The sequence below is a fragment of the Notothenia rossii genome (genome assembly GCF_949606895.1).
Source record: "Notothenia rossii genome assembly, chromosome: 1".
NCBI classification, from domain to species: Eukaryota; Metazoa; Chordata; class Actinopteri; order Perciformes; family Nototheniidae; genus Notothenia; species Notothenia rossii.
This window is the reverse complement of record NC_136912.1, coordinates 40,882,924-40,909,041: the sequence shown is the minus strand read 5'-3', so window position 1 is coordinate 40,909,041 and position 26,118 is coordinate 40,882,924. Positions and strand designations below refer to the sequence as shown.

Sequence of the window (26,118 nt, the reverse complement as noted above, 5' to 3'; positions counted from 1 at the left end):
ATCAGCTACCACCAGATTTAAGGTGTGCGCACCACAAGGGACAAAAAAAAAACGTGGGTTCTGCAGAAGCAACCTAGCCTGAACACCTTTATTCTTACCCTTCATGTTGGCACCGTTGTCATATGACCAGGGACGTGCTCAGACATTTGGAGGGGCTATTGCTCTAAAAGGGCCTCCCCCCAAAAAGACCCTTTTGAAAACTCTAACTTGTTTTTAATGTAAAAGGTTCATACAATAAAAACACAACACTGTCATTGCAAGTGACACTCAGTTGACTTTTATGTCCACTGCTAAATTCGTTATTCAGGCCCATTTTTTGTTAAAATATCTAATGTTAGTAATTGTTAAAGAAAAAATAGAGACAATCCTGTTTTAATGTAGTTTGACCATTGTAACTGCTGTGCAGACATAGGCTACTGATAAAATTGGGCTTTTAACTAATTACCTTAAATAAACTAACTAATTAATGAAACCAGTTCAATACGCATTATTCTTATCATTCTTTATGAGCGCAGTAACCTTAAGGTATCTAATTACTTATTTATTTAGTCTTCCATAACTTAATAACAGAGATGGTCAAACTAAAGTAGTAGAGACATGGCAGAAATCCTACAATGAAGCGGGCAGTGAAGTCTTCTCCTGTGAGAGGGCGATCAAGAGAAGAGAGAGAGTGGCCCCGTCGAGGGAGTTTACAGAGCAGAGTAAAAGACATAGAAAGACAAAAGCACAATAACAAGTTTATTTAGGTGTTTTTTTTGCAAGTAACCGACGGTGTCAAGAGGAAGTAAAGTCCCCTGGTTTGTCCCCTATACTCTAACGCCAGGCAGGCATTTGGTGTGATCACCATAGCCATATGAGGCTGGAGGGCTTTCCTTTGCTTCCAGCTGTCAGATTGTAAACAAAGTCACGTGACTGGGAGCAGATGACAGCGCTGACAAGGTGGGTTTCCCGCAGCGAGATGCTACAATACTAATTGTGGGCTTATCATGTTGATTCGGCCACAATAGAAAACAAAAAAAAACTCTCGCTCTCTCCAGAGGGGCAGGTCAGACCAAAATGGCAAACTGGCTGTTGCCCGGGCAACATTAGCCCCGTACCTGTGCACGTCCCTGCATATGACTGTCCTCTGCAGTCCTCAAAGGGGATGTTAAGTTCCTCCAGCCTTTTGAGAATGAGCAATGTCAAACTTTCACCTGTTGACTACTCTGCCACAAGAAAGCCCAGGAAATATTCTTTAACCTGTGGTTTGTCTTCTAGTGATACTATCCTGACAATAACAGAGAGCCAATACAAAACATTTGTTTGTTAACTACTATAATTCATATGAAGTCCACTGCAATATAGTGTCCATCTTCAGGGCTTCTGACCCTTTGTGGGGCGAATTTGTATTAACACATGAGTCTGTGTGTGTAAATGTGCTTGTGTGGTGCAAGAGGGGAAGGGGGCTAGCGCTCGTTTTGGGACTCGACCAGCAGTACCAGCTTCGTGATGGGTCGACGGAGTGTGCTGGTTTTTGTCTGTACTTCCACTTGTCGTACCAAACCTCTCGAGTTCTGGCAAGACTTACGTTATTCGTCCCATGAGCCAGGAATTTCTTGGAGCGTTTTCGTCGACGATAAGGACAATGTCCCCGGTTGCAAAATTCCTCCTTTTCCTGTTCCACTTTTGCCTTATTTGGAGTTCCGGTAGGTATTCTTTGGTCCATCGCTTCCAAAATAAATTGGCCATGTACTGAATTTGGCACCATCTTCTCTTCCCGTGGCAGTCGCTCGGATTGAAGACACCAGGCCGAAGAAATGGTTTTGATTTGAGCAGCAAAAGGTGATTTGGAGTGAGGGCCTCTAAATCTCCAGGGTCGTTGGAAACAGTCGTTATGGGTCGATAATTTATGATCGCCTCCACTTCGCAGAAAAGTGTGGCAAGTCCTTCCTTTTCAAGCTTCTGTTCTTGCGTGAGGGCACTGAGAATGCGTCTGACGGTTCTGATTTGTCTTTCCCAGATTCCTCCGTGGTGGGAGCCTGCTGGTGGGTTAAATATCCAGTTTATTTCCTCTTTAAGAAGCTTGTTCTGAATTTTTGTGTGGTTTAACTCTTGTATTGCTTCTTTAAGTTAACGTTCAGCTCTAACCAAGTTGGTTCCGTTGTCTGACCTCATGACCTCGACAGGGCCTCTTCTTGCAATGAATCTCCTGATGGCATTAATGCAAGAGTCAGAGTTGAGACTGTGTGCAAGTTCAAGGTGAACTGCTCTGATGTTTAGACAGGTACAAATTACACCGTATCTTTTAACTGTGTCTCTTCTCTGTTTCAACTCAAATGGGCCAAAGAAATCCACACCCACGTTTGTGAAGGGCGGATCATCAGGGGTAACTCTTTCTTCCGGCAAGTCTGCCATGAATTGCTGACTTTTTACACCACTGAGTTTCCTGCAGGTTACACATTTAGTGAGGATCTTTCGGATGGCAGAATTTCCTCCAGGAATCCAATATTTCTGCCTTAAACGTGACAGAGTATGACTCCTTCCACTGTGCTCTATGTTCTCATGGACAAGTCTGATGAGGAGTTGAGTCAGATGATTGTTTGCAGGTAAGATAATTGGGCTTTTGGCTTCGGCTGGCATTGCGGATTTCGCTAACCTTCCGCCAACTTTTACCAAGTTGTTCTGCAGAATGGGTGCTAGTTTTTGAAGATGACTGCTCCTTTTTACTGCAAGTCCTTTCTTTAGCGCAGTTATCTCATCCTTAAATGAAGCGGACTGACAAAACTGAATTATGGCAGCTTCCGCTTCTTCCAAGTTTTCAACAGTGAGAGGTCCTTTTTCATGTTTTGCTCTCTTTTCCTTCAAATCCATTTTTGCCCTCGCCATCGGAGCGGATTTAATGCGTAGCATCCAGGCCACAGCTTTTTTCAGGCGATGCCAGTGGGAATAGTAAGTGAGCAACTTGTTCACTGTACTAGAGCTTTCTTCCGTGGGGGTGACACTTAGTGCAAAAACTTTCACTTCAGGGTCGCTGGCTGTTAGAGTCAAATCTGGAGATTTAGGCCATTGATGCTCAGGGAGACTAAGGAACTCTGGTCCCCTTAACCAGGTTTCATCTCTCAGAAAGCGACTTACAGAGATTCCCCTTGAAACACAGTCAGCTGGATACAGGCAATCATTAACATACCTCCATTGGGAAGTCTCTGAAGCAAATCGATTGACTGTGACTCTGTTGGCGACAAAGGTGTGGAAACTTGTTGTTTCAATTTGGATGTACTTCAGCACAGACGTGCTGTCAGTCCAAAACACGGATGGCTGGAGTTTAAGCTCTAACTCTTCCTGCAACATTCGGTCCATCCGGACGGCTACAGTGGCAGCGGTAAGCTCCATCCTTGGGATGGTCACAGGTTTGAGTTGAACTACTCTGGCCTTACCCATGATAAAGGAACAATGAACTGCGTTTGTGTTGTTCATTAGGCGAAGGTAAGACACCGTTCCGTAACCACTTTCACTAGCATCTCCAAAGGGGTGAAGCTGAGCTGAGACTGGATCTCCAAAGTTGAGTGGTGTGATGCATCTTTTGACTTTAAAGTCTCTCAGCATATTGCAAGTGGTGTAGCCAGCTCAACCACTGTTCCTTACATTCTTCAGGAATATTTTTGTCCCATCCTAGCCTTATTCCTGTTAATGTTTGCAAGATTTGCTTTGCAGGGAGGATCACAGGGGACAATATACCCAGCGGATCAAATATAGAGCTCACGACTGACAGAATACCTCTCCTGGTAAGTGGTTTATCCTGAGGAGTGAATTTGAAATGGAATGAGTCCGTTTCCGTGCACCACTGAACTCCGAGAGCTCTTTGAACAGGTAGGGTACTTTTATCCAGATCCTTGATTTCCTTTGATCTACTTTCCTCAGGTATTGTTTGTAGTAGAGCTCTGCTGTTGCTTACCCATTTGTTTAACTTGAAACCACCCTTACTGCACAGGGTTTTAAGTTTGTGAGCGATTATCACTGCCTTCCTCTCGTCTTCCATTGATTTTAGGCAATCGTCCACATAAAAATGTCTTAGCATCGAAGAAACTGCCTCTGGGCTAACGTCGTCCACATTGTCTCTTGCACACTGTTGTAGGGCAAAGTTGGCACAACTAGGCGAGGATGTTGCTCCAAAGATGTGTACAACCATTTGGTACTCTTCTAGCTCACTACTGAGATCTCCATCGGGCCACCACAAGAATGTGAGAAGATCTGAGTCTTCCTCTGGCACCTTGACCTGATGGAAAATGGCTTCAATATCTGCCATGAATGCAATATTCTTCTGCCGGAATCATGTAAGGACACCAATAAGACTGTTGGTTAAATCTGGGCCTTGGAGAAGACGTGCATTCAGAGATGTGCCCTGGTAAGTTGCACCGCAATCAAAAACCACCCTCAGTTTATGCTTTTTTGAATGGTACACACCGTGGTGTGGAATATACCAGCTCCTTTTGCTTTGATTTGCCTTGTCTTTTTGTTCAGGCGTCATTCTTATGGCAAAACCTTTATCAACAACATCCGCCATGAACTCTTTGTACTCCTTCTAGAATTTGTTGTTTTGTTGGAATTTTCTTTTTAGGCTCAAAGCTCTTTGTTCAGCAACACGTCTATTATTGGGAAAATCAAGTCCTTTTTCCTTTAATGGCAGCCCAATACTGTCGTGTCCGTCTACCAACTTGACAGAATTATAGACACTTTCCATGAACTTGTGATCCTCTCTTGACATTTCCAGACGCTCCTTGTGTTGATGTTCTGGAAAGTCCAGCTTCACTTGTTGCTTCAACAATTCCTCGATTTCCACAACAGAAATTCTGTTTGCTGTAACGACTGGCTTAATCCAACGAGTCGTATCTGACCTTCCTAGAGGTCCATTTATTGTCCAACCTAAAATGGTCTTAACGGCGTACGGGCCATTCCCTTGGCTGTTTATGACTTTGTATGGCTCTAGAGCTTTTGGCACGTTGCACCCAATTAGCAAGCCAACGTCTGAATCAATTTGTGGTATATTGACCTCTTTCAGGTATTCCCATTGTCCCACGTCCTCCTGAGAGGGAATATTTGACTTTCGTACTGGTATTTCGTTTTGGGAATAAACAGGTGGAAGTGCTACATACTGGTTACTTTCAAGACCACATATTTCAACGTCACATGTAACAGATTTTTTAGCTGACTCCTCTTTATTCATTGTTCGTAGGAGTATCTCCGTGTTGTGTCCAGTCACTTGAAGTTGCTGTAGAATGGACTCTACAGGCCGTACTACCTGGGTCCAGAAAGGCGTATGTTGTTATGATGGTATTACCCTTTTTTGTTTTCACCTTCACAGGAACGATAGCCAGGGTGTCTTCAGGCTCACCGGCCCCAATATCCTCCTCCCGTGAATCATCTTTATCCAAATCCACTAAAGGATTTGCAACAGTCTTTACCTTTCCTTTGCTCGACTCTATATTACTGAAATGCAAAATAGTGGGGTGTGTGAGATTGCACTCTTTGCAGGTATGTCTTTGTTTGCATCCTTTACTCATGTGGCCCTTTTCCAACATCCGAAGCAAAGTCCTTTGCCTCTGAGGAATTCCAACTTCTCTTTGTGGGTGTTTTTGAGAATCTGATTGCAAGCAGAAAGATGATGTTCTCCTTTACAGTAGATGCATCGGTTTGATTGGGATGTGTCACTGTGTCGGTTACTGTTTTCTTTCTGAGGTATTGGGGATACACTAGTGACAAAACCACTTTTATATAACTCTGGAGATCTCTGTTTGAACCTTGGGCTCTGAGTAGCAGGAACGAATGTGTAGCTTGTCTTTGCTGATGTATTTGGAAGTTCCTTTAAGTTTCTGAACACTGGATGAGAAAGGATTCTAGCATGATGGTCGACAAACTTCACTAGATCTTCAAACTTAACAGCTTTAGCCCTCCAGTTTTCTCTCAGTTTATATGGAAGTTTAGAAAGAACAGCTCGCATGTTGATTGGGTGATCCATTTCTTCCATGTATTCCACACTATCCATTGTATTGAGACATCCATTAAGAAACACAGCAAAGATTTTTAAAGATTGTGGATCCTCAGGTTTAATAGATGGCCAATTGAGAGCCTTGTCGATGTAGGCTGTCGCAATAAGATATTCGTCTCCATAATAATGCTTCAACAACCTTTTTGCTTCCGTGTATCCTTTGTCAGATTGCATATATTGGCAACTACGCACGAGCTCTCTTGGTTGGCCAATAGTGCATTGCTCCAAAAAGTAAAGCCTGTCCTTACGGATTTCTGTTTTCTCTTCAATACCATGCTCAAATGCTCTTATGAAGGACCGATAGTCCAAAGGGTTTCCTGTTGAAGGTAGGAATGCTGAGCGGGGGTAATGAAGAAAGTTTATGTTGCTTTACCATTATTATGTTGTTACGCTGTTATTATGGTCTGTTTTTCCATGATGCTTATTAAGCTGTTCATATTGCCCTCTCCCTTGCTAGAAGACGTGCTGGATGAAGTTGAACTTTCGGGATGTTGTGGTATGAATTGTGTTTCACTATTAACGGCATTTTCAGTTTTATTGATGCTTGGTGTATGCTTGTTAGCATTCAAATGAGCATTTTCTTGCTCTAATGCTGTACTCACAAACTGTGAGTTATCCAAATATTCATTCATTCTGTCTCCTGCTTGGTACATGCCTGCATGAGAATCCTCCATTCCTTTGATTACACTTAATTTTGCAGTGTTTGCTGCAATATCTGTTTCAAGTTCCAGCTGTTCCTTTCTTGCTTTCAAACCAGCTTCCTCCCTTTCCAGTGCTTGCTTCTGAGTCAGCCTAGCAGCTCGTGCTAACAATTCTGCATTTCGACCAACTTTATTTTAGCAGATGTGATAGAAGACCGAGAGGATCTCCTTGAACTTTGTGAATGAACACTCTTTACGTTTGAAATACTGTCCTGAGGTGCAACACTCATATGTCCTTTTATTTTTGTCTGGACCACATTGGACACAGGAGCATCAGCGATCTAGTTTAAGACCTCCTGAGTAAACTCTTCCAAGGCAGCTGCTTTGGGGTTGTACCATTCATCCTGATCCATTTCTTTCTCCTCCTCAGTGGACATTAAAGCTTGGACAGAATCATTTAACTGTTCCATTTCCTTTCGTAGTTGTGTAAACTCACTTTCCGTTTTCGACTTAACCAGTTCCACATTGCAGACATTTTCCATTAATTGTCTGATTTCATTTATTTTCCTTTTCAATGCACCCAATTTTGCACTCCTTGATGATTTCAGTCGTTTGAGCCTTTCCATATACACACAATCAATGTCACTTTCCAAGCTTTCCAAGTCTGCCATTTTTGTTCAACACAACACGTTTATTCCTTTTGAATTTTACTTCATTGTTTGTGGACTTTCATTGTCTTGCCTTGTTTTCCATTGCATTTTGTACTGTTTGCCGCGAGTTGAGACGTTTCCAACAGTCTTTGAACGCTCCACAGCAGTGACGCATTACATATACGTAGTTGGAGGAGGAGTGATTGTTGCCTTCAGTCATTCACGTTTCACAACACCGTCGTTCCAGGAAGTAGAATCCGTGGTAAAACTAAGGCGAGTGTTTGACACACTGTTATGAGTTCTGAGTTCTTGTTTTCATAACAAACGTTTCCACGGACCAGCGCTCATCAAGCTGGGTTTTTTGATGAATAAAAGAGCCTTCTTTCCACCTTTCTTAAGCTCTTTTCTGTTCTTTGGTTTTGGCGCCTGGCCGACGCACTCACACATCACTCAGAGATATATTGTTTGCTTTTGGTACATTTATTTCCACGTTATCGTTTCCATTTCAGCACTGTTCGTTCTCTTCTTTAAACACAAAAATTAAGGTATCTTACCAGACGATGTTGAAACAGTTTTCGTCATTTACATAAACAAATCTTCTCTTCTCTGCAGTGCAATGCAGCGGTCAAAAAACCGTGTGGCTTCACAACCAAAATAGAACCCAGAGTATAATCAGCAGGACTCTTTTAACCAGCTGAGGCAATCGCAGCACCAATCAGCCGCTCCGCCCCACCGTGGCTGAGGATCCAGATCAAATTACACCAATCAATTATACTCCATTACATACATTAAATGATTGAATAATCAAAATAATAAATCAACATTTTGGCTCCTACAAGGTGATTGATGAGAGAAGCTTGTGGACAGGAGCAGGCAGCTGCAGGGCGCACTGAGGAAAGAGAGAGAGACTGTGGTGGCTGTCCATTTCCAGCCGCCTCCTTGGGGATGTTTTCCCTTTGCCTGTTGTGTGGGCGTGGTGGCTGTCACTCTGGCTCCCGGCTCACCTGCTGCAATCAGCTGTTCACCCTCACACCTGATTCTCATCAGCCATCTACAACGGCATATCAGCAGAGGCTCCACAACCTGTCGGCGCCAGATCGTTGTTAAACCACAGTGGTAAACCTCCAGGCTACTCAGCATTATCAGCTACCTTATTTCTGGATGTTCTGACGCTAACGTGTTTTCTTCCTGTGCTCCAGGATCATTCTCTGACCGCCGTGTTGTCGTCACCAGCCTCCACTTCCTCGCCACTCCTGCCGGATTATCCTTCCCGCACCTTTTGTTCACTAATAAACCCTTTTTGAACACTCTGCCGTGTCCTGCGTTTGGGTCCTCTCAGATATCGTAACAGAGACAGGAGAAATAAGATGTTTTGAAGAGTATAGAGAGAGTAAAAGTTATATAAAGTTAACTACTAACCCGGAAAATGTCATATTGTTTTATGAGTAACATAAAATAAAAATACATTACTAGATATAAGAACAACTAAGTTAACAGAAAATTGCTATTAACCAGTTTCAGCTGTTACTATCTTATCTTTGTTCTAAAGAGAACATACGTTGCATTTACAATTAATATTAAGAAAGTTCACAATTGATACCATTAAAGACCGTTTTGGATTAATAGGGCGAGTCTGTCATAAACATTCGTGCTCAGATGGAATAAAGTGTTGAGATGTTCTCAAGAGTGGGAGTTTTCACAATGCTTTTTTGTTTTTATTGAAACAATTAAGTGGTAAGGACAGAAAACTGTTCCGTGATGATTTATTTAGGTTTCAGCTTTAGTAGTAATGGAGATTACATTTTGTAATATTTCCTTTAAGTGTTCCAAAAACATATTCATTAACTGTAATCAGATTACTTGTTTTTAAAATATAGCGCTAAATACAGTTAGTTTTGTATTCTGTTACAAATCTAACCATGCTTGTAACACAACTTAGATAAACAATTTGAAAAAGAATGGAATAAGCAAGAAGATTAAAGATGAATCTATAGTGGTTAAAGAGGGTGTCTTTGTTTTGCCTATTAACTTAGAACTGAAGTAATGAAGAATCTGGATACTTCTACCACCGTTAGTTTGTTTTAACACTCACATTTTTTCAGCATTCCTGAACATATAGACATCAGCCATTTTATTTTGTAACCCGTTGGGGGAGAGATTTAAATGGAATTTTTCTCCAGCAGCTGATTTGCTGTGATTACAGCAGCATTGGATAGTTGTGCGCCACCTTTGGGTTGTACTCTGAATCAGGGTGTTGGTGAAAAGTTGCTCACTACAGAAACAGAGGAACTGTTCAAAGAACGCATCTCTGGACATTTTGCTTGTGCTTCGTTGTCAAGGCAACAGTGTTGTGAAGAGGAACTGCAGTTTTTGGGGATTCCTACTGTGCAGAGGACAATGTGTATCTACTGATTGTACCACATTGATCCAGAGGTTCCTTCCCCCTCAGGACATCCCAGTGTCAAAACAAGAGTTTCCTTGATCCCACTGACTACCGCTGCAGAGGACAACGCATCACTGACTGTTCTCATTATGACAAGATCTTGAGATAGGCTTGTCTCAGACTGTTCAGACTCTGAGGAAATCATGCAATGATTTTACAACATAACCGTGCAAGAGTTTTCCAGAGGGTGGTGTAGAACGATATGCTTAGTGTTTAAAAGGGGAGGCTGATTGTTTAAACGATGATTTGGAATGCTGAAAAGATTAAAGTTTAATATCCTTGTTTAGCAAACAAGACATCTGATTATTATGTCACACATATTCATCTTGACATAGAAACTAGCTATGGGTAACACGTGTGGTTGTTATACCATTATTATCATGAACTAAAACATAAATAGGGAAATAGTATCTGGTTAAAGATGAATGGATTTCATATCCTAGAGAGGGTTAGTTATATTGTGAATACTTCACAAAGTATTTACTAATGTATTTTGAAGAACAAATGGCAAAAACACGAGTCGACATTTTTTTTGTTTTTAGATTAAATTTTCCATTATTAAACTTTGATAGTAAAGGAGTATTTAGGCTTATTTTTGTATATCTGATATTTTTTAAATATGTTGGCTATTCACTAGATAGATTGAAGACTGAATATTTTTTCCATTCCTATTTAAAAGTAATTTTAGAGTAAGGAAGGCTGATGCTTAAATTGGACAAATATGTTAGTGATTTCCATGTCGTAAACAAATAGATAAAATTGATTATTGTTATTATTATTGATTCATTTGAAATATTAATTAAAAAGGCCGTTATCCGCAGGTTCACTTAAGAATGCCTTGCATGAACATTTGTCAGGCTTTGTGTTTCCAAGGGGCAGTATATTAAGGAAGTTTATTGATAATTTGTTTGTTTAAACATCTGAAGAAAATTGTGCTGCGAACACAGGGGAAAACTTTGTTGCATTTTTTGACATCAACACAATGATGTCACTAGTAAAAACTCCAGCTGGTAGAATATCAAAGTGCACTACTATAGGACATGAGATCTCAGATTGACTTAGACTTTGCAAAGACTGAATGAATGTGAATTGATTTGTCAATTCCTGACTGTCACAGTAACACTGACCCAACGACAAAAGGTGATTTTATTTTGGCAGTGAATTTCTGACTATGCCATATTAGTTGAGCCATTGTGAGACATGATGCATGAACTTTGTATGACTCTGCATGATCCCTGCATGGCTTGATGACTATATAACTTGATTTTTAACATTGCTGATTCTTTTTGACAGGTGAAAGTTTTCCTGATGATGAGTCATAGGACTTTGAAATAACTTTGTATGTGAAGATGAGTACTCTGAAGTATCTTATTTTGGGAACATGGTCTCTATAGTTTGGAGGACAATGTTTCCAGGAGGGGTATAATGGGTTTATTGTTCAATTTAGTAATTTCATTTTAAGAACCATGACCTACGCACAGTAGAACAGTCCTTAGGACTAAGACACAGTTTCGAAGCCGTCTATCACCCCCAATCTCAGGGAAAGGTAGAAAGGATGAATCAGAACATCAAACAGAAACTCAGCAAAGCATGTGAGGAGACAGGCATGAAATGGTTAGACGCCTTGCCTCTGGCCCTTATGTCAATCAGGAGCTCTATTAACCAAGGGACAGGTTTCTCCCCATTTGAACTGACCCATGGCCATCATTTCCCGGGCCCAGGAGCCCTGAGCGTAGGAAAGGAAGTAGAGGTCATGAGTTGGAAACCTTATTTCCAGCAACTTAAGGGGTTGGTATCAGACTTCTCCACACAGGTTGCTGACTCCAAAGGGGGACCTGAGGAGCACGAGGACGACACAGCGGAGTTCGTCTGGCTGAAAGTCGTCAGGCCTTAGTGGCTCAACCCCAGGTTCTCCGGCCCCCACTGAGTGACCCAAAGGAACTCTCATGCCGCCCGCCTAGGAGGAAAGGGGGACAACTGGTACCACTGGAGCCAGTGTGCGGGCGGGGAAACCTCCGGCTAGGACCTTGGACAACATCAGGACGGACCTGGCTCTCGTCTAGGACTCGACCCGGAAGCCGCCATCAGTGGACTGGAGGAGCAGGATCCTGAGGACATCCATAAAGTAGATGGCCCAGAAGTCGCCGTCAGCAGGCTGGGGGACATCACGAGGAAGCAGAGGAGTCTACTTCTCTCTAATCAGTTCCAGCATTGAAGGGAAGGCCGCATCTCCCCCTCCCTATCAGATGCCCTTGTTGGCGTATTCCTCTGAGGGGGAGGAAGACCCTGATGATTCACCACACAAGAATACTGCTTTCTAGCACTCAGGTTACCCCTCTAATAGTTCCTTCACTGCCATTGAAAGTTGTGTTCTGTCCCCATGAAGGTTTTAAGAACGAGGTACACGGTCTGGATCTCTTAAGGAGAGATCCAAAGGGGGATTTGAAGTATTAAAGTAACGTGTTATCGCAGAAAGTTTAATACAGCGTATTTCTGGTATATTCATTTTAATGTCACCTGATATATAGGATGTGTATTAAACGTGAATTAACGAGTCTATTTTTTCCTCTTAATTATAGAGAGGTTTTTAATATATATTCCTAAAATATTGTCCCATTTTAAGTAGAAGTAGATTAGCGCAATTGGTCTTTTCTTCCACTTTTGTGTTATAATCAAAGGGTGGTTTTTTGGCTATTTGTGAGTAGGTAAGGTAACCTGTGATTTCTGCCTTGAGTGAAAAGATTACCCGTTGATAAGTATTTTTCAGAAAGTCAGCTTCTCAATATAGCTATAATTGAATTACAGTTTCCAGATATTAGAAGAGGCCCATGAGTCTCTTTGCTAATTATCAATGGTCTTTGCAATTAACAGAGGAACTCCAAGATAGATCTTCCTCAGATATAATACAGTTAAAATCTTGTTGGTTGGTGGTTCATATCCAGCATGCATTAGCTAAGAAACGATAAGGAGGTTAAGTGTTGGTTAATGAGAGAAATGTATGTGCGTTCATTGCCTGCAGGACTCATAAAGAGGCCTTGAGACGATTGGGTCACACACAGTTAAAGAGACAATGGTCGGTCTGAATTGAAAATAGATGTATTCATTCCAATTGAGCTGACTTCGAGGTGGGAGGAAGTTCAGAGAAGGCCTTAGGGTATAAGAACAGTTAACCTTTGTTAGTTAACTAATCCTATGGATGTCATGAGACGATGATGTTTAAAACATATACAAGTATGGCTTTCAGACAGGAAAACATGTGACCTTTGTGTGATAGGCTGCATGATAAGATATGTGTGCGTTAAAGATGTTCAAAGGGGAATGGGTGTGCGTTCTGTCAAAGAGTCCTCTGTCTGTAAGATTCTACTACTCCAAAGCATTGTTGGGGGACTGCTTGAGGGCAGAGGGACACACACACACACACACACACACACACACACACACACACACACACACACACACACACACACACACACACACACACACACACACACACACACACACACACACGCACAGGAGATGGAGCAACAGATGGAATCAACAACTGCTGAGTCATTGCCTAGGGCCCCGCCCAGAAGTGAAACCGGCCAATGGACAACTGCCAACTCACTGGCTAGCTCGCCCAGAAGTGAAATCGCCAATAACAAATAGCTAGGGAGGAGCAACTGACACAACTCCTCCCCACCTGTGTATAAATATTATGATATTTTGATGCTCGGCACCTTTTCTGACTGGCTGTCGTGATACCATTATCACAAAGTGGTGGAATTGAGCCTGGAGTACTCTGTATCTTGTAGCTGCTGTTGCAGAGAGCGCTCTGTATTATGTATTGTTGTTTTTTACCATTAAAACAGATTATTGTTTAACCCTTATCCTGGTGCCTTGGGTTCCTTCTTTTGTGAACCAGCTCATCGGTCATCAAGGGACGCGCGGAGCCGAGGTGAACCTTCCAACCACTCAATTGGGTGGTGCTCCAACACTGTCTTCCAGTTCCATGTGTGTTTGCCTGATTTAACCTCTCTGTCTGCTGACAGCTGCTAACAGAGCTTGTCCTCTCAAACAGCCTTTATACTCGCTCTGCTGTGTACTGGTGTCTACTTCCTGGTTTCTAGGATACATCTTTTGTAGTAATCTCTATCCCACTCAGGGGCGCCGTAAGGGGGTGAAAAGTTAGGACGATTCTAAGGGCCCGTGACTGACGGGGGCCCCGAAATGTTTAGAACATTAAGAAAAAAAAATGTAAGTAACCTTTCATCAATCCTCAATAATTAACATTAATAGAACGTTATATTGATAAAGTACTCACTAAACGTACGATTAATTTAACTTATTTTCTTCCAAAAGTTAATTATCAAAAGCCTCTATACACCCCCCTCTATTTACATGTAATGGTTTGGTCCTGCCTCCAAACGCGGTGCGTGCGGCACCGGCACTTGCAGAGTGAAAGCATGTGAGGAGAGAAGGGAGGAAAATGTCATTTCTCGGATGAGAATAGGTCACACAGGTCTCAATCATACATTAAGGGTCATAGGAAAGCATCCAACCGGAAAGTGTACACACTGTAGCCAGCCAGAAACGGTTGAACATGTTTTGCTGCATTGCAGGAAATATAGTATTCAGAGAAATGTGCTTTTCCAAACACTGTGAAGAAAGCAAAATACATTGACTTTTCGCTATAAGGGCTGTTAGGGAAAACATCAAGCAATATGTATTGTGAGCTTATTACGTTTCTTAGAGAAATTTAAAATAATCTAGAGTTTTGGTTTTATTTATTTTGTTGTTTTTTGTTTGTTTTATTTTGTTTATTGTTTTCTGCATAGTCTCTTGTCCATACTCCAGTCCAGTTGGTGGCGGTAATGCACCTAAAATTTGGTTTGCCAACCGCCAATAAACACTAAAGAAGAAGAAGAAGAAGAAGAAGAAGAAGCAGCATGTGAGGAGGGACGCTAGTACTTAGCCTACGTACGTGTGTTGTACCATGTCTCAACGACTCAAAAAGTCAGGCTCTAAGAAATGAAGAGAACGGAGAGAAAGGGACTAAAGGGCGACAGTATGTCACCCAGTTTTTCAAAAGAAAAGGTGTGGTCCATGAGTGGTGGAAATTAGTCTGTTAGCTAATGTTTTTTTTTACTAAGCTGACATTAAGTAGACTACCTTTTAATATCTTTACAGAAAATACAGAGGTTGTTCATTTCACTGCTCTTTTAGATGACATTTAAAGGTAGGGTAGGTAATTCACTTCAGAAACACTTTTTGTTATATTCCATGGAATGCTCTTAACGTCCCAATAGCAATGAATATATTAAATGCTTTGACATACAAATTACATAGAAAAATGTCATCTGTGGAAGCCGTGGCGCTGTAAAAAGCACGACCAATCATCTGAGCCGGGCCAGCTAAAGTAATTGGATGGCCTACCTGCCTGTCAGCCTTCCAACTGTGCACAAACGTATCTCGTGCCCTCATTGGTCATGTGCGTGTTTATGTGTGTTGGAGGAGGGGCTCTATAATGAAGTCTGAATGAAGAGGCAGATTTGTTTTGGTTGTGTACTTTCAGATTCTAGCGCACTCGAGCTGGTTTCTCCATTCTTACCTACCTACCTTTAGTAAATGCAGGAACATTTTTAGCGCCTATTCATACTAAATCAGTTGTCCCTCCCCCTGGTGCCAGGACCAACAGATCCATCTCTAGGCTCAGCAGCCCTGTCCCCCCATAAGGCTGAACCTGAACCAGCTTTTCTCCCAACTGAAGGAGGTGAGCAGCATTGTGTTGAATGACATGCCACTTAACATATTTGAAGGGAGACTGGAATACAATATATATATATATATATATATATATATATATATATCAAAACAAAAAGCTAACATCTAATTTTAATTATACATTTCAAACACAGTATTTTCCCACTTAGCCAATGATCTATATAAAACAAAAAACTGTTTTTAGTCTATTTAGGATGATGGAAAGTTTGAACAGCGAGTGATCAGTCTGTATTAGGTAAACAAAATGTTAGTCACCGACATTTTGGTTATGATATTAATACTAATGTTATTATATTAAAGCAGAGGTGGGGAATTCGGGGTAATTTATAAACAAAGTGGCCTGTGCCTGGTGGTGGGGCCCAATGTGATATATTTTCATGGGGCCCAAAATCCCTGGCGGCGCCCCTGATCCCACTTTGGATTTGGGCCCTTCATTTAACTTAAATTATTTAAATGGTGCTACGTGTGCTTCTTACAGGTCTGGCCTAATATGGCAGACCTGTAATAATGTATATTTTCTAGAAAGAACCTTCACTAATACTATTTATTGGCTGACCGATCTGCTTCAAAGATTGAAAGTGTAATTAGCATCTTTATCAGTATTTGATTGTAGTTCTTATTTATTAATTCAAAAAGAGATGTATTTTAAAAGATTTGGGAAATGGGGAACTTGGACAATTTGATTATAAATCGTTTTAGCATGCTCAGTGCATCACCGTAGACCAGGGGTCTCCAACCTTTCTTCATCTGAGAGCTACTTTGAAAAAATGTAAGTGGCCAAGAGCTACTCGCATCACATCACTTACATTTATTCACATAGCCCTCATCAGTTGAATTAAGCTACTTTTGTACACGTGTGAAATTACAATACCCAAAGCTTATCAAAAATCTTAACTTCACATCAAGGTCCAAGAAAACGACTATTTCTCACATATTATTATGGCCCACATAGTAAGTACACCACTGAAAATTCACATAAATGTCCAAGATAAAAAATAAAATGTTTTCACTTCTTATTATGGCCCACATAGTAAATACATCACCTTAAAGGTAGGTTAGGTAATTCACTTCACAGAGTTTTGAGACAAACTTTCCGCCGGTCTCGACCGAAATCTGCTCGTGTCACTCGGTTATTTTCAGAAACCACGTGATGGCCTGCTGATGATGATATTTCCAGATTTCAAGGTTTCAAAGTAAGAGCATGATGGTTTGTTTAATGCACTGTTTTTGTATTCTAGTGAACAGCGGAACGTTAGACACATTCTTTATCACCATCATCATCATGTTATAGTGATACAGTTAGTTTGTGTTAGTTTATTTGTTCAATACAGCATATATCGAGCACATTCGTATGCATTGATGTTGAAGTACTAAGGCCAGAGTCCTGCACGGGTCTGATTTTCAAGACCCGCTCCCGCCCCGCACCCGCGACGTGCAATACCGAACCCGCCCCGCTACCCGCACATATTGCCAATTAGTTCCGCAACCCGACCCGACCCGCCGGCACAAGATCCGCAACCCGACCCGAACCCGCATATATATAAGCAGTGAAAACGTGCAATTATTAACACACGCAGTTGCATATTTGGCTCAAAAAGCCTGGGATGTTGGTTATTTTCTCCATCTAGGATGACACCAAAAGCCTCCCTGACGTTGGATTTCGCTCTTGAGGAAGAGTTATTGAAAATGCTGTATTCTCCGCTATAGAGAGCTTCACCTCAGTCATTCAGAATGTGGTGCGCTCAGCAGCAGATAGATGCACTGCAGAGGTTATGATTATGCTCGGTACCGCGGAGGAGAGGTCTGAGGATTTAAACATTAAACTAAATTATTATTATTTAAATATATTTATTATGCATCACCCGCAACCCGACCAGCATCATCTTTGTTTTACCCAGAACCAAACCCGGAAAAAAGCGTTTGAAAAAATACCACCCGCAAATCACCTTTTTTGCGGTTCACCCGTCGGGTACCCGCGGATACCCGACCCGATGCAGGACTTTGACTTAGGCTACGCCACTTTTGGGTCCCGGTGGGCAGCGAAGTAGAGACAACTCTTTCTTCATATTTTGTTGTGTATTCATTCAAGCGGGTCAAAGTTACAAAGCACTTCCCATCTTATTAATCGGCCTAGTTTTACCTTACCAGTGGTTATCTGTAGAAAAGCACCGTATTTAGGTTAGCCTTTAAAGTAAGTTTACATTAAATGTTGTAATATTCATTGTGTCCATTCTACTGTTTATTTATATTCCTCTTTATTGCTTTTATTTGTATTTAATTGTATTACGTTAATACTTGTTTTGCACATATTTCCCAATCTGCCTGCCTGCCTGCCTGCCTGCCTGCCTGCCTGCCTGCCTGCCTGCCTGCCTGCCTACCTGCCTGCACGAAGTGTGTATACACAATTAATATGACAACATGTAATGTAGCCTTACTGTGAAGGCTGACCTAAATACGGTGCTTTTCTACAGATTACCTTACCACTGCACTGGTAAGGTAAAACTAGGCCAATTAATAAGATGTGAAGTGCTTTGTAACTTTGACCCGCTTGAATGAATACACAAAAGGCTGTGAAGGCTGACCTAAATACGGTGCTTTTCTACAGATTACCTTACCACTGCACTGTTAAGGTAAAACTAGACTGATTAATAAGATCATCTTATTAATCGGCCTAGTTTTACCTTAACAGGTAAACAGGTATTTAGGTCAGCCTTCACAGCACTTCACATCTTATTAAGATGTGAAGTGTTTTGTAACTTTGACCCACTTGAATGAATACACAAAAAATATGAAGAAAGAGTTGTCTCTGGGGTTACTTCGCTGCCAGCTACAGCCCCCCGAGACTCGAAAGTGGCGTAGCCTAAGTACTTCAACATCAATGCATACAAATTTATGTGCTCGATATAGGCTGTATTGAACAAATACACTAACACAAACTAACTGTATCACTATAACATGATGGTGATAAAGAAGGCACCTAAAGTATTGCTGTTCATTATAGTAATACAAAAACGGCGCATTAACCCTCTTGAGTCTTTTTTAGATGTCTACTTAAATCACCTTTTAAATGTACTTGTTATACATGGCACCCTGTGTGTTACATCAAAGTGTTCAGGACATTCTCTGTTCTTGGTATACTGTAAAGTCACTCACCTTTAAAGCACTGTGTGATGAGAGAATTAGCTCTAAAGCTGAACATTTGACATCCCATTTTTTTGAAATCTTCAAAACTCTTGTGAAAACACAGACGTACTCATGTCAACCATTTCTCTGGTGTTTTGGATTTGGTTTACCAAAGTCTTAGGTTAAAAAAGTAATGTAATATATGACTAACACTATAGATTTGTAATTCATGTCTAAAATGAAAAATCTTTAATTCAAATTTTGAGTAAAATAATTGTTTGTCAATCTACTTTCCCCACAGCAGGGACTGAGATACATCAGGACTTACTTAATATGGCATACCAAGTTTGTGTGATGTGTACAAATACAAATTCAGCATTAGAACTCTGTGTCAACCAACATTTATTATAAATATGTTTTTTTCAACCAACTATTTATAAAAATATAAGAAACTGGAAAATATTATTATTTACAATATCAAAACTTGTTCAACCAACTACTCATTATAAATGTAAAGACAGGGGGAGCAGTGGCAGGGTCTTTGTCTGTCTTCCACGACAGTGGGACTGGCTGCTGTGGGGGTGATGGTGTAGGGCTGCTGGTGGCTTTGTTGGAGGGAGGTACTTTTGATTGTCCCGGGTTGATGCTGGTGGCTGTGTGGGAGGTACGTGTGCTCTACAAGACCTCCTTGCTCGCCGGGTTGATGGTTGTGGCTGTGTGGGGGGTACGTGTGTTCTAAGAGACCTCCTTTCTGGCTGAGTTGATGCTGGTGGCTGTGTTGGAGGCCTTTGTACCGAGGTGTATCTTGACCTGGTGGCAGGCACAGATGGAGGTGGAGGCAGCTGTAGTGATGCTGGTCTGCTGGTCCTTGGTGGTGATGGCAGTGGTGAAGGCCCTTGAGCCGCAGTGTATCTTGACCTGGTGGCAGGCACAGCTGGAGGTTCTGGCTCCTGGATATACGCCGCCTGTGGGCCGCTAGGCCCAGGCAGATGTGAAACCTCTCTTTACAACCAATTAAAATGTAAGACAATAATTACAACTAAGTTCATTGAAATAAAGTTCAAGTGGCATGTTGCTTAAGCACAAATAACAAGGCACGACTAAAAATAAAGTTTGGAAGGTGGGGCAGGAGTCTCTCTCTTTCTCTCTCTCACACACACACACACACACACACACACACACACACACACACACACACACACACACACACACACACACACACACACACACACACACACAGGCAGTGGCGGTTCTAGAACATTTTACATGGAGTGGTAAAGGGGGGGCAAGAGGTCATGCCAGAGTGGCATGGGAGGGCGGACAGTATGTGGTATTTTATACTGTATATAACCTATATTGTTGGGGAATGTTAATGCACACAATGCACACAAGACACAATTGTGTGCATTAAGAATAGTGGTGCACGATAATTATCGGCCCGATAATTATCGGTCCGATATTAGGAATTATGACGTCATCCCGATAAACCCGATAAAAGTATTAATAGCCCCGATAATATACAGTATATCTTTGGGTAAAAAAAAAGAAAAAAATACTGCGGTGTGGGTGGATTGGGATGAGGGGCGCTTGTTTTTCCAAAAAATTGGTTGTCTTAGTAGCAGTGTTGGGTGTAACGCGTTACAAAAGTAACGGAGTTACAGTAATTTATTACTTTTTGCTGTAACGAAGTAATGTAACGCATTACTAATGAAATTTGGGTCATATATTACCCGTTACAATGCTCAGTAACGCAGTTACAACATATTTTAACCCGAAATTAAATGGTGTTTTGTTGAATGTACTAACATAGCGAGACATTCCGACACCAGACAAATTGTGCGTGTAGATTAGTAAACCTGGTGTGTTTACCCTTCAGGCTTCGCGTCGGGGTCTTCGGGGCAGTTAAATGTTATGCACCCTCTATTCAAAAAAGAGAACAGAGCGAAAAATACAAACAACAAATTGTGTCAGGTGCGCATGACCTGCTCCGCTGCGCATGCATCATTTCAAAAGTGCTTCCACAGCAGTGACACACATCTGTGGATAATCAAATACGAAAATGGTTAAAGCAACCATCAGTAAACGCCAGCAACACTGCATCTACTGCAGAAAGTAGCAACAGGTCAGATGGGGACATCACGTTACCCTCCGTTGTGGACACTAGCTTACTCCCGCCTGACTCGCCGCCCTCGCCCCCGGAGCAGCAGTCTTCGTCGCCCGAAACTACGCCGCCCCTCTGCGGCCCGCAGGTGCCAGGATACCACGGCAAAACAGAGCCTGCCCAGGTATGTCTAAACAAGTACCCGCATGTACAGTGGGGTTAGGCGGTCATTTTGCAGCTCGTGGTATACAAATAGACAATGGAATATTCATGGGAAAATAGTGCCATATTCTGCCATGCCTGTATACATGTTGGGTCAAAAATAATGCATACAATAGCACAGATGCCTTCACCACGAATGGCTACAAAAATATCTCATATCCCAAGCTTATCAACGAGCTAATGTTGCAGCTGAAATGTTCTCCAGGTCACAAAGTCAACCTCACATGATGATGTGATACCAGCTTTTAAGCACAGTAAATATTCTCTTCTCAGAGATGGGACCAAGGTGATGATGTATTACATGGTTTTAATAATACTTTTGCTTTTCAATGTTTGCCATTTCAAACCATGAGCTGGTTCAAATAATATTTGCCTTGATTTACAATATGTTCTCATTTGTTTTATCAGTACAGTTTTGAAGCTTTTGTGCTTTTCTTTGCCATAGCCCACTTTGGACTATATGAAATATTTCAGGATTGCACTTTTAACTCATTTGAAATGTTCTCACTTGCTTGGTTTCAAAACATAACAAATGCCATAATCTGTTCATTGGGGACCATCAATGCTATTTTTCATTGCTGTTGCCGGCCACTATTGCTCATGTAAACTTACTACTGCTGCGCCCCCTGTAATCTCAGATGCACCCTGATTCATTTTGTTCTGGACCCGGGCCTGTACATGGCCATATACTAAACAAACTACAGAGCCCATTCCGTGTCCTGTTATGGTTTACTTCCTCTCTGCCTTCTTCTGGTGATTTATCTGACGTCCAGCGCTCCGTCTTTTAACCTCTTTTCCTTTCTCTTTCTTGATCCTCCTTAGAAATCTTCATTATAGTCCTTGACAGTGGCCTGCACTGCTATATTAACAACGTGTCACATGTTAAGAATTTACAATAAGAATTGAGTATTCAACTAAGCCGTGTAATAAAAGTTGTTAGTAGCCTTAAGGACCTACAGTTGTTATGCTATACCACATTGCCCTTCACTGGATGTACAATAACTACATTTTAGCATTTAAAATACCTAGCCATTCTTTTGCGGTTATTTTGGTGAAAGTAACTAAAAAGTAACTAAAGTAGTGTAACTCATTACATTTCAGAGACAGTAATATTGTAATGTAACTTATTACTTTCAAAAGAGAGTAATAAGTAATATGTAATATATTACATTTTGGAAGTAACTTGCCCAACACTGCTTAGTAGTAGACAACAGACATATTTGCATGTCCTCACTAAGCATTATTACATATTAATTTACTATTAAACAAATCAAAATGGCCACTTATCCCAAAATGTTGCTGCTAATATAATAATATGCTTGTCAACTTTAACTGATCAAAAAGACATTCTGAAAAAATACTTGAATTATCTATGAAATTGCAATATTGACACACGTCCCTCAGTTTGTTTCAACCCTGTCACGCTATACCATTTACCCTCCTATTAAGGATTAGTCCATGTGTCATCTGCATTGAGGGAATTACATCACAGAAGTCTTTTGAAGAAAAGATGGCAAAGAAAGGCAAGTGTCAGTGTCTTCTCTTACCTATATTTCAGTTTTTGTATTGTCAGATTAAGATTGACAAGCTCAACATTTCAACTCTTTTATCTGAATGAATAATAGTAGATAATTGTTTATTACAAAATAAACAATAGTTTTGCAAAATATTACAATTTTGTAATGTCCTTAACTTCCATGTGGTGCCATATCTTAGCTAAACAAGAGCCGCGTTCACACCGGAGTACTTTTCCCACTTTAGTTCCGATATAGTTCCGAAATGTCGCGTTCACACCAAAAACAGCCGGAACTAAAATTAGTTCATGAGAACCTTTTTACCCCCTTTTCCGTCCCTGCTAGAGAGCAGGGACTCTCATGCGGCTCTCTTGTGAGAAAAGGGCTATATTTCTGATTGGCTGGGCGGATTGCAAACCACGCCCCGTAAAACTCAAAAAAAGTGTTGTGAAGCCACCATTTTATTATCCTCGCATTAGCATTATTAGCATTTGCATTAGCCCAGCGCAGAAACGCAGAGAGACTAATTTATGGCAACACAAAATAAAACATGGGAGCGGCAGAGATGAGGAGGTGTTGGCGTTCTGGCGATGTACTCGGAAGGCTTCAGTAGAAGCTGCTGGGAGTCCCAGCAGTATACGCCGTGAAGTTGTTTGCGGCCTGCCAATAAACCCAAAGCAGAAGAAGTGACGTCAGCGGCTTCATTTGCCTAATCCACCCCCAGTGACTTATTCCGGTGTGAACGCGATCTGTACTTAGTTCATCAGAACGAAAGAGTTCTAATGAACTAAGTTCTCATGAACCTTTGTGGGAAAAGTACTCCGGTGTGAATGCGGCTAAGGTCTCATGGTTACTTTTTGTCAAAAACTTCAACCCTGTCAGATTTTTTCAAGGAAATTCCTAGTAATTATTTATATTTTGTGCCTGAGGTGGGAACATGTAAGTACCGTAATTTTCGGACTATAAGGCGCACCTGAATATAAGCCGCAGCAGCGGCATACCACTCTCGGTTCCACTTTTACTTTTGCGCGCTACCTGTCTCACTCTTTTCCGGCCTCCAGCTTTTCCTGCTGGAACCCGCCGCTTAAAGGTGGGGGTCCGCGGACCGGCCATAGAGCCCATAGAGTTAAAGGTGTTGGCCGTTAGCTGTAAAAATCCATAGATTAGCCGCACCGTTATATAAGCCGCAGCGTCGAAAAATAGGGAAAAAGGCGCGGCTTATAGTACGAAAATTACGGTAGTCCACTACCAGATGTTATGATCAAACATTTTGGTTTCATTTTTCAAAGATGTAAAGACCCAAAAGGCACCCGATTCAGAGAATACTCAGAATTCTGCTTACTGTAAGTAGGCCTACAGTAAAAGTAGGCCTACTTAGTTATAATTAAGTACACAAATGATATCACCCATCTCTTAAGAGAGCTAAAGGTGACATGTGCAGCAACACATTTCAATACATATTTGTCAATACTAAGAGCCGCTAGATTGTGCCACTGTAATAGAATATGTAAGCAAGGAGAATAAGAACATACCATGTGGTCCAGCTGGAGTCTCATCTGCCTCCTGATCCCTGCCTCTGTCCCTCTTTCTGACACTTCATCTTCATTCCTCATACATTTCTTCTTCTTCACTAATGTCTTCATCTCCTCCTCTTCCTCCTGCTCTGACCCTCCTGGTCTCTTCATCTCTCTTTTCCTTTTCCTCCTTCTGTTCGTCCTGATCACTTCTCAGATATGTATTTTTGTTGTTGTTGAATCACTCCAGCTACTCTAGCCTGCAAGAACCTACTTCTGAAAAGCACTGGTACAAATTATTGTATAACTTTACACGTTAGGTCCATGTAGCTAAGTAGCATATAATAAATATAACATAAGAAAGTATTTATCAAACGCACACAGACAGCTGTGTTTAGATCCAGTTTGACGGTAGAGGATGTATGGTGTAATTTAGCTGGACTCATTGCTGTGATGTGTAATTTACGTGGATTTAATAGTACCGCATAGTTTAGCAAATAAAGTGATCGATCTCCCAGCTAGCGCTGCCTGCGTAGTATTTTGTAACGTAACGTCCCAAACAGCGACCGTCTGTTAAACGCTATCAATTCAAACGGCAGCGTTTTATTAATATTTTGTTTCAAGCAGGGCTCGGCATTATAATTGGCCCGCTGGCCCGGAAGCACTATTTAGACACCCCGGGCCAGCATAACGTACTTTCCACTTGCCCGCTCGGGCCACTAAAAATATTGCTTTAAAAAAAAGAATTATCCTGTGGTATTGGTATTTTGACTTGCAATTTAGTTAAATTGTTTCGTTTGTTAACGCTACAACATAGCGTTTTGTGACTCGGTTGTCGTTGTTGGGTGAAAAGCAAACAGCTGTTTGCTGCGGAGCGGAGCGCGAGCAGGCTCCCGTGAGCGGGAGCGCGCTCCTTCACTCCAGACCAGGGGTCGGCAACCCCTGGCACGCGGCACCGTAACCAGTGGCACACTAGGAATAAGTGGAATAAGTGTGCAAAAATATTTAAATTGTATTTTCGGATCCTGAACGAGACCGCCGCCAGAGTGCGTCTCCCCGTTACCTGCAGAAGGAAGCCATGCACGCAACGCAGCCCCGCTCTCTTTATCTCCAGGTGACATTCTGCCGCTTTCCTCCGTGATGCAGTGCTGATCGTTTCACCACGGAGGAAAGCACCCTTTTATAATCTATCGATTAGATTTATGATTTGAAAATTATAAAAGTAGGGTAGACATGTGGAGATTATCCGGCTGAACAAAACGTGCATTTATCAAACAGGTTTGTTTTCCAAAGACCTTATTTCCGGCTATTTTCCAAAACCCTTTGGAGAAATCCCATTGCTTTTTGTCGAAGGAAACCAGCAGCTTATACTTCCTGGTTTTAGGACACGTCACTGCACCTCTCAATATGATGCCAATATAAACAAGGTCTTCTGTCGGCTCTATACATCAATGCCGACCATGCTGACAAGTAAGTGAAGAGTAGAAAATATAAAAGGTACTGGCTTTAGGGAAATGTCCCAGCAGTTTAGGATAATGAAGGTTCTAATCTAATCTATTACATAGCCATTACATTTCTAACTCCTAATGACAGGAAGGCAGAAAGCGCATTATACAAATAATAATACTCATAATAATAGTTGACATTTTTTAACAATGACCACAATATCATTATTTTAATAAACCAAATATGAACAATTGAGGAAATGAGGAAGAACTGATGATTCAAGTAGTAATGTAGTTAGTGCATAAATTACTATTACAACAAATGTGTTCATTTTCTTCATTATAAGTCGATTTTTTTTTTGGACGAATGCTCCGGGCCAGTCGTTACAATGGTGGGGCCAGTGATAATACAATTCCACCGACCCTTAATGTCTACCCCTGAGCTTTAGTAAAAACAAAACTAGTGGAAGGGGAAATGCTCCCAAGCTGATCCACCTTCAGGTGCTGGGACAGCTTGTTCCGTCTCTGCAGCTGTGTGAGCCGCGGTCTGTGTGAACGCCGCTCCGCAGTTTAATGCAGGGCCTAAAATGATATTTAAAATTATTCACTTTTAATTAATGTACTGTTTGTTTCGTTGCTTGAGAAGCTTGTTGAAATAGTGTAGGTTTGTTTCTACAAGT

At 41.5% G+C, this 26,118-nt stretch overlaps 1 long non-coding RNA gene across 1 annotated transcript; it reads left to right on the top strand.

The window, feature by feature from the left end:
• The first annotated feature begins 6,128 nt into the window (after positions 1–6,128).
• On the top strand, positions 6,129–8,623 carry LOC307016508. Its single transcript, XR_013801831.1, has 3 exons — positions 6,129–7,586; positions 7,926–8,429; positions 8,513–8,623. It is a non-coding gene; the product is annotated as an uncharacterized lncRNA (long non-coding RNA).
• Positions 8,624–26,118: the final 17,495 nt, after the last annotated feature.